Genomic DNA, 9,552 nt, shown 5'->3' with positions numbered 1-9,552 from the left:
TTTTTAACATCTTTATTGGGGTATAATTGCTTTACAATGGTGTGTTAGTTTCTGCTTTATAACAAAGTGAATCAGTTATACATATACATATGTCCCCATATCTCTTCCTTCTTGCATCTCCCTTCCTCCCACCCTCCCTATCCCACCCCTCTAGGTGGTCACAAAGCACCGAGCAGATCTCCCTGTGCTATGCAGCTGCTTCCCACTAAATCCCACAAAATTTTATTGGTTTATATTCATTATTAATTTGTATTTATCTTTTCCTTGAGGAACTCTTCATTTCTTTTTGCATTTTTGTGTTTCTGTCACTTTCTTTCTGATTGAAGAATTCTCTTTAAATAATCCCACTTTTCACTTATCTGAAAAAGTTTTTATTTCACATTAAAATTTTTTTCAAAAACTCTTCGGAAATAATTTCAAAACCCTCAGAAAAGCAGAAAGAATACTACAAAAAAAATCCTGTATATCCCATACTTAGATTTATTAATTTTTTAGCATTGTTGTCATAATTTCCAGAACTATTTGAGGATAATATGCAAACATCATGTTCCTTTACTTTTTTTTTTTTTTTTTTTTTTATAAATTTATTTTTATTTATTTATCTTTGGCTGCATTGGGTCCTCGTTGCTGTGTGCGGGCTTCCCCTAATTATGGGGAGCGGGGGTTGCTCAATAGTTGTGGCACAGGGGCCTAGCTGCTCCGCGGCATGTGGGATCCTCCCGGGCCAGGGCTCGAACGCGTGTCCCCCGCATTGGCAGGCGGACTCTCAACCACTGCGCCACCAGGGAAGTCCCAATGTTCCTTTACTTTTAATACTTCAGAGAATATTTCGTAAGATGTAAGAGAATAAAGATATTCTCTTATATAGTAGTTATCAAATTTGGGAAATTTGATACTGATACACTTATCTAAAGTAATCTAATTCATATTTCAGTTTTATCAATTGTCAAATTAATGTTATTCATAACATTCCCCCCTTCCAGTATTATATCTTGCATTAGTTGTTATATTTTATTTAGTCCCCTTGCATCTATTATAGATTATTAGCCTTTCTTTGTCTTTCATGACAGATAGTTTTTGAAGATTAGAAGCTAGTTATTTTATAAAGTATTCTTCAACTTTGGTTTCTATGATGTTTCCCCATGATTAGATTCAGGTTTTACTTTTTTGGCTGAAATAATATATAGGTGATACTTATATCGTTAGGATTTCACATATGGAGACACATTGCGTCTATCTGCTCCTTATTGGTGATATTAATTATAATCACTCAGTTAAGATGCTGTCCAGTTTCTCCACTGATAGCTATTACTTTTTACTTTTGTAATTAATAATTACTTTATCGATAGATAGCTTATAACTATGTAACATTCTGTTCCTTATCAAACTCACTCCCCATAGATTTAGCATCTGTATCATTTAGGATCCTGGAAGAACACAGAACACACCAGTAATGTGAAGAGGGAAAATTTAATATGCAGAATTGTTAACTAGTAAAAGGTAGATAACTGCTAAAAGGGTTAAGAGAGAACCAGAGGTAGCAATAAATAAATTAAAAAAAAAGCAGTTACTACCTCATGGCTGATGAAGAGTACACATTGAAGGGACTAAGGATTTAAGAGATACTTCCCTCCCTCCTCCTTATCCTGACACCCCTCATTTCCCCACCCCAAAAAAGACTGAACCCAGACTTTTTCAAAGAGGGTATGACTGCCACAGGAATATACAGTGTGCTACTGGGGGTGGGGGTAGAGCCACAGGCCAGAGCTCCCGTGGCAGTGGCCACTGGGTGGGGAGAGTGTGTGTGGCCTGAGTATGTGACTGTGGTTGGTCCCCAACAACCCACTGGCTCTCCCGCTGAGTAACAGAAGAAGGAAGATTGAAGCCCCAACATAAGTGCCTTCCTGCTGCCCTCATCACATTGTCCCTCTATCGACCTCTATTGATAATGCCTCCCATTGTCAGCTGCCAAAGGAGAAATGTTTACAGGGTGGGGAGAGGCTTGGAGCACATCCAGACAAATGATCTCTAAGGCAGAGGGGAAGGCCACCTCCACAAGTTTGGGTCTTGAGCACATGTGGTGTAAATCAATTGTTGCTAGACATTTGAGTGACCAGTTTTTCCACTGAGGGGTGGGGAGTAAGACTGGGGAGATTGCAAACGAGCATTCTACTTCTATTTAGTGTTTTAAGACATCATATAAGACACCTTTATACATTGCCCCGACTCCTCATAAATCCTGAGAGATGAGTATTATTAGTCACATTTTACAGACGAGAAGATTGAGGCTCAGAGAGTTAAGTCACTGGTGCAAGGCAGTAGGTGAGTAGTGGGTCCAGAATTAAAATCCCCGCCTGTCTGCCTCCAGTTCTTACTAGGCTATCATATTTTAGATGACATTGAAATGAGTGTGATTCTCTTATAGGCCCACCATGCAGATGCCTCCAGGGCAGAACCAAAGCTGGGTTTCTGAATTTATCCTGCTTGGCTTCTCCAGTGACCCCACGACCAACAGGATCCTCTTCATTGCCTTCCTTCTCCTTTATCTGAGCTCAGTCCTTGGCAATGGGCTCATCATCACCCTGATATGCCTGGACATACATCTCCACACTCCCATGTACTTCTTCCTCTGTATCCTCTCCCTGCTGGATATGGGCTCTGTCACCACCACCATGCCCCAGATGTTGGCGCATCTTCTCGCTCAATCTCAGACCATCTCCTTTGCTGGCTGTTGGCTACAAATGTATATGTTTGGTGCTCTGGGCCTGACCGAGTCCATTTTCTTTGTAGTCATGGCTTATGACCGATAGGTGGCCATCTGCTACCCACTGCGTTATGCTGTCATCCTTAGCTGGGGTCTGTGCATATGGCTGTCAGCTGAGATCTGGGCCTCTGGTTTCTTCTTCTCTGTGATCCATACTTTTTTCACCATGAGGCTGCCATACTGTGGGCCCAACATGGTCAACCACTACTTCTGTGAGGGTCCCTCAGTATGAAGCTTGGCTTGCATGGATACCAACCTCATTGCGATGGTGGACCTGGTCATCAGTGTCTTCATGGTTGTTGCACACTCTCCCTCATTGTGGCTTCCTACATCTGTATTGCCCAAGATCAAGCCCATGCAACCCCGCTGCAAGGCTTTCTCTATCTGTGCTTCCCACCTGACCGTGGTCACATTCTTCTATGCTCCAGCCACCTACATCTATATAAGGCCCAATTCAAGCTATTCCCTTGAGCAAGACAAGCAGATCTCACTCTTTTATAATGTCTTCACTGCCCTGCTTAACCCTGTGGTCTACAGTTTGAGGAACAAGGACATTAAGAGGGCTTTTCTCAAAGTGATGCAGAGGAGTAGATTAGCCTGGTGAACTGGAAGACAGGAGGGGCCTGGGGTGGAGGGGCCTGGGGTAGATTGTCCAATGTTGAGGGACAGCGTCTATAACATATGAAACAAATATCATGCATTTGAACCAACATAGAACTTGGTCAGTGGAACAAATGTAGTACATGAAACCAAACATGGTTGTCTTGATCAACTTGCTACATTTTGGTTGAGAAACAAACCCATAATCTCAGTGGCTTACAACAGTAAAAGTTCATATATTTCTTAAGTTCTATGCCAGTTGTAAGTAGACTGTGGCCTTCTGCCATTGGATTCTTGGATCCAGTGTGAAGGATGAGGCTGTATCTAGCACATGAAAGTCTTATGAGAGAGAGAAAGCAACAATGGTTGAAATACATGATGACTCTTAAGGCTTCTGCTCAGCAGTAACACACAACTCTTTCCTCACATCCTATTGGCCAAACCAAGCCCTATGTTTAAGCCTGCTGGTAAAAGGGCAGGAAGTATTTCCTTTCCACAGAAAAGTAATGCAGATCACGTGGCAATGGGTATGGATGTATATTCCCTCTACAGTGAGAGCAGCAAATAATGGGGGTGATATTATAATCTACCACAGTGGCACTGGAACCAATAGAATACATGTAACCTACATGAAACATGGTAACTCTAAGTGACATGGTACATGGACACAGCAGAAAGTCAAGGTGATGTAGGCAATCAGAGTGGCACATGTAAACAATAAATATATGTAGCCAACATTGAAAATTAGGCCAATGGTATATGGAACCAATGTAACCCACAGATCTGATTTGGTGCATGGAACCGATGTGGTTCATGGGGCTGACATGGTATACTCTGCATTGTCTTGTGGAAGGCCACAGAACATGACTTTAACTGACCTGGATTCTAGTCCCAACCTTGCTAATTTGTTTTGTGACTTTAAGCAATTTACTTACTTTCTCTGCTCATCCATAGAATGAGCACCTCAAATTGAAAGGTCCACAAGACCTCTGTGTCACTAAAATTCTATGTCACAATAAGTGAAGTGCATAAAACTCAAATGCAGTAAACTTGTGAATCTTCTGTGAATCTTCTGTGAACCCTAAGATGAATTAGGAAACGATAGAAAAATTAAAGTTGTTGCATGTTTGCTGCACATTTGAGCAGCACATATAACAGTGCCTCTTATTCTCTCAAGGGAACTAAATGACATATGAGGCTCTCTAAGAGAGAGCATGGGCATCCAACTTTTTTTTTTTTTCAGGCCTTATTGATGGCCCAGATGTCTTGGGCATGAGTCAATTCAATTCCAGTATTTCATGAGCATCCATTAATTCCCAACCAGTATCAGGCCCTGTGGAACCCAAGAGAGATATATGGAGAGATTTACAGTCATGAAATTATAATACCACAACCCAAGAAGATGCCACAGTGACCTGTGGGGACTAATGGTCTCATAGGAGTGAGGTTCTCTCATTGGGTGTCAGACACAGAGGATCAGGCTACACCTCACCCCACCACTGCATAGCTCAGCACTTTGTAAGCTCTCCAGAGCTTAGAATCAGGAGAGGGGGTAGAAAACCCCAACAAGTTTGATATTATTTCTCCCACCAGTGGAAAGATAGGTTAAAATAGAAATTGAGTTTTGTTACTGAAAAATGAAACTCTCAGAAAACAGTGTCCTGTGATATGGAAAAATGGAGGAGGGAAATCTATTTACCAAGAGCTGAGAGGTAAGGTCTTGGTCAGGAATTAAGATTTAGCTGAGAGTGAGAAAGAGTAACCTATGCAAAGAGCCAAGAGATGGGCATTTCTGGCCAGGTATAAAGGCTCAAAACAGGAAAGGACTTTGCATTGTCTGCAGAGCTGGAAGAAGGCTTATGTGGTCACAGGAAAGGGAGCAGGAGAGGTAGAGATAACATTGAGAAGTAGGCCATGGACAGTCCTAAAGAGCCATATAAGAAGTGTTTACTGTATGCTAAATGCATTAGGAATGCTTAGATTCTTACTGGGGAAGTGATACCGTTTTATGGGTGATAAGCTCCACTGTGGGTGTGACTTGAGGTGACTGGAAAGGAGGTGGGAGAAAAGGTCATTGGGGATGAGAATGTTAGGGAACTCACAGGCCAGGAGTGAGAAAAAAGAACTTCCCTTTTGGAGAGCTGTAGGGGATGTGGTATCCCAGGGAGAATTCCAGGTTGAAGATATTGGGATGGGTGGTTGCTGATTATGGGGTTGAAGTTGAGAAGACAAAGGGAGAGAAAACTGGGGAAAGGGAGAAGTAGGGATTTGGGCAACTGGGGGCTGAGCAGAGGGATTAATGAGAAATGGGAGTCTGGGAATAATGAATGACTAGAGAGTCGTGAAATTCTGGTGGGATTGAGATTTTGTCTCTAGCACTTAGGTGCAAATTTGGGTAGTGGTATAGTTCTAAAGCATTTACTCAGAGATGTAACAGGACTGGGCTAGGCAGGTGATTTGAGTGGGTGAGTACCAACTGCACCAATGGTATGGCAAAGTTCCAGGCCACAGTTCCAGAGGGTTTCAGGCAGAAAGTGAAGGGTCCCATGGACTATTGGAGTGTTCCCTCCATCTGGGGAGGGGGTAGGGAATATGAGGCTGGTGGAAGGGACTTGCATCTGTTAAGAGCTTCCTGCTTCTGGCTTTGTGGGGAAGGGTGCTGCCTGGATAATGGGGAAAAAGCCTTCCTGGCTGTTGGAGTTCCTTCCAGAGGGTGCAGAGTCTACCTGGTGGCTCTTCTACAACAAGAGTAAGGGACCAGTGTAGTGGAGAGGTGAGTCTTGTGGATAAAGTGTGATGAGGTGGCTAAAGTGTGATGAGAGAGAGTGCCTCTCTCCTAGGACAGATAGTAACAGAGTTTGTAATTCAGGAAGATAATAGATTTTATCTTAAAGATAAGCAACCTCTATTTTTAAGAACCAGGGATGAGAAATGGGGTGGAGGAAAGAGGGAGACACAGTATTTTCAGAAGAATGGCTTGGGAGTGCTGATGAGGGGGTTGGATTGAAGAGGAACATTTAGTGGGGGAGACCTAGGCATAATTTATGAAGGTACTAGATTTGGATGGTGGCAGTGAGTGGGGAGATGCTGAAAGATGTGATGAGGAAAGAAGCAAGAGCATGTGATGGCTTGGGTGTTTTGGTGGAAAAGGGTGAAATCAAGGAAGATACCAATGTTCTCAGCCAGTTTTATCACTGTCTCTGCTTCCCTGCAGTTCACTGATGGGCACCGTTGATTGGTTACTGTCATCACTGATCCCTGGCACTGCTGAAAGGAAGTCACAGCACCTGTCCTCAAGGAATTTGCAGTTCACAAACCAACAGTTCTTAGGAAGTGTATAGGTACTTAGGGGTGAGGTTAAAAAATGTTGTTAAATTAATTTTCTGTTAATTGGGGTCTCTATAGGGTTGTGATTTTTTTTTTAAAACTTTTCCCCCGTGTTTCCTTGAACAAATCAAATGGCAGAGTGGGTAATAACTGCCTGTCAGGTGGGATACAGGTCAGCCATTTGGGGGAGGTACTTTGGTGCTTAACTGAAATGTCTGCCTCTCTAAATTCTTTGCCCTTTAGACCTATTTCTGCACTAATGATCTCAAAGTTTCTGTATGGGAAGATTGGTAAGCTACCACTTATTGGCTGTTTGTTCTTGTGCAAGAAACTTAAGTTTCCCAATGTCGTTCTCTCTCTCTTTTTTTTTTTCCAGTTATGCTATAATTTATTTTATTTTTTAGTTTTTTAAATATCTTTATTAGAGTATTATTGCTTTACAATGGTGTGTTAGTTTCTGCTGCATAACAAAGTGAATCAGCTATACATATACATATATGCCCATATCTCCTCCCTCTTGCGTCTCCCTCCCACCTGCCTTATCCCACCCCTGTAGGTGGTAACAAAGCACCGAGCTGATCTCCATGTGCTATGTAGCTACTTCCCACTAGCTATCCATTTTACATTTGGTAGTATATATAAGTCCACGCCACTCTCTCTCTTCTTCCCAGATTACCCTTCCCCTCCCCGTGTGCTCAAGTCCATTCTCTATGTCCGCATCTTTATTCCTCTGTCCTGCCGCTAGGTTCTTTGGAACCTTTTTCTTTTTATTCGATATATATGTGTTAGCATACGGTATTTGTTTTTCTCTTTCTGACTTACTTCACTCTGAATGACAGACTCTAGGTCCATCCACCTCACTACAAATAACTCAATTTCGTTTCATTTTATGGCTGAGTAATATTCCATGGTATATATGTGCCACATCTTCTTTATCCATTCATCTGTTGATGGACACTTAGGTTGCTTCCATGTCCTGGCTATTGTAAATAGACCTGCAATGAACATTGTGGTACATAACTTTTTGAATTATAGTTTTATCAGGGTACATGCCAGGTAGTGGGATTGCTGGGTCATATGGTAGTTGTAGTTTTAGTTTTTTAAGGAATCTCCATACTATTCTCCATAGTGGCTGTATCAATTTATATTCCCACCAACTGTGCAAGAGGGTTCCCTTTCCTTCACACCCTCTCCAGCACTTATTATTTGTAGATTTTTTGATGGTAGCCATTCTGACTGGTGTAAGGTGATAACCTCATTGTAGTTTTGATTTGTATTTCTCTAATGATTAGTGATGTTGAGCATCCTTTCATGTGTTTGTTGGCAAACTGTATATTTTCTTTGGAGAAATGTCTATTTAGGTCTTCTGCCCATTTTTGGATTGGGTTGTTTGTTTTTTCGATATTGAGTTGCATGAGCAGCTTATAAATTTTGGAGGTTAATCCTTAGTCAGTTGCTTCATTTGCAGATATTTTCTCCCATTCTGAGGGTTGTCTTTTGGTCTTGTTTATGGTTTCCTTTGCTGTGCAAAAGCTTTGAAGTTTCATTAGGTCCCATATGTTTATTTTTGTTTTTATTTTCATTTCTCTAGGAGGTGGGTCAAAAAGCATCTTGCTGTGATTTATATCATAGAGTGTTCTGCCTATGTTTTCCTCTAAGAGTTTGATAGTTTCTGGCCTTACATTTAGGTCTTTAATCCATTTGGGGCTTATTTTGTGTATGGTGTTAGGGGGTATTCTAATTTCATTCTTTTACATGTAGCTGTCCAGTTTTCCCAACACCATTTATTGAAGAGGCTGTCTTTTCTCCATTGTATATTCTTGCCTCCTTTATCAAAGATGAGTTGACCATATGTGCGTGGGTTTATCTATGGGCTTTCTATACTATTCCATTGGTCTATATTTCTGTTTTTCTGCCAGTACCATACTGTCTTGATTACTGTAGCTTTGTAGCATAGTCTGATGTCCAGGAGCCTGAATCCTCCAGCTCCATTTTTCTTTCTCAAGATTGCTTTGCCTATTCAGAGTCTTTTGTGTTTCCATACAAATTGTGAAATTTTTTGTTCTAGTTCTGTGGAAAATGCCATTGGTAGTTTGATAGAGATTGCATTGAATCTGTAGATTGCTTTAGGTAGTAGAATCATTTTCACAACATTGATTCTTCCAATCAAAGAACATGGTATATCTCTCCATCTGTTGGTATCATCTTAAATTTCTTTCATCCATGTCATAGTTTTCCGCATACAGGGCTTTTGTCTCTTTAGGTAGGTTTATTCCTAGGTATTTTATTCTTTTTGCTTCAATGGTAAATGGGAGTGTTTCCTAATTTCTCTTTCAGATTTTTCATCATTAGTGTATAGGAATGCAAGAAATTTCTGTGCATTCATTTTGTATCCTGCTACTTTACCAAATTCATTGATTAGCTCTAGTATTTTTCTGGCAGCATCTTTAGGATTCTCTATGTATAGTGTCATGTCATCTGCAAACAGTGACAGTTTTACTTTTTCTTTTCTGATTTGGATTCCTTTTATTTCTTTTTCTTCTCTGATTGCTGTGGCTAAAAATTCCAAAACTATGTTGAATAATAGTGGTGAGAGGGACAACCTTTTCTTTTTCCTGATCTTAGAGGAAATGGTTTCAGTTTTTCACCATTGAGAATGATATTGGTTGTGGGTTTATCATATATGGCTTTTATTATGTTGAGGTAAGTTCTCCCTATGCCTACCTTCTGGAGGGTTTTTATCATCAATGTGTGTTGAGTTTTGTCAAAAGCTTTTTCTGCATCTATTGAGATGGTCATATGGTTTTTCTCCTTCAATTTGTCAATATGGTGTATCACACTGATTGATTTGCGTATCTTGA

General features: G+C 40.9%; 1 pseudogene; it reads left to right on the top strand.

Moving 5' to 3' along the window:
* Positions 1-2,432: 2,432 nt before the first annotated feature.
* Positions 2,433-3,368, top strand: LOC103089929 (olfactory receptor 2D3-like; annotated as a pseudogene).
* Positions 3,369-9,552: the final 6,184 nt, after the last annotated feature.

The sequence above is a fragment of the Lipotes vexillifer genome, unplaced genomic scaffold, assembly GCF_000442215.2.
Source record: "Lipotes vexillifer unplaced genomic scaffold, Lipotes_vexillifer_v1.1 scaffold661, whole genome shotgun sequence".
NCBI classification, from domain to species: domain Eukaryota; kingdom Metazoa; phylum Chordata; class Mammalia; order Artiodactyla; family Lipotidae; genus Lipotes; species Lipotes vexillifer.
Note: the sequence above shows the minus strand (reverse complement) of the source record. Positions and strands in the feature narration are given on the sequence as shown.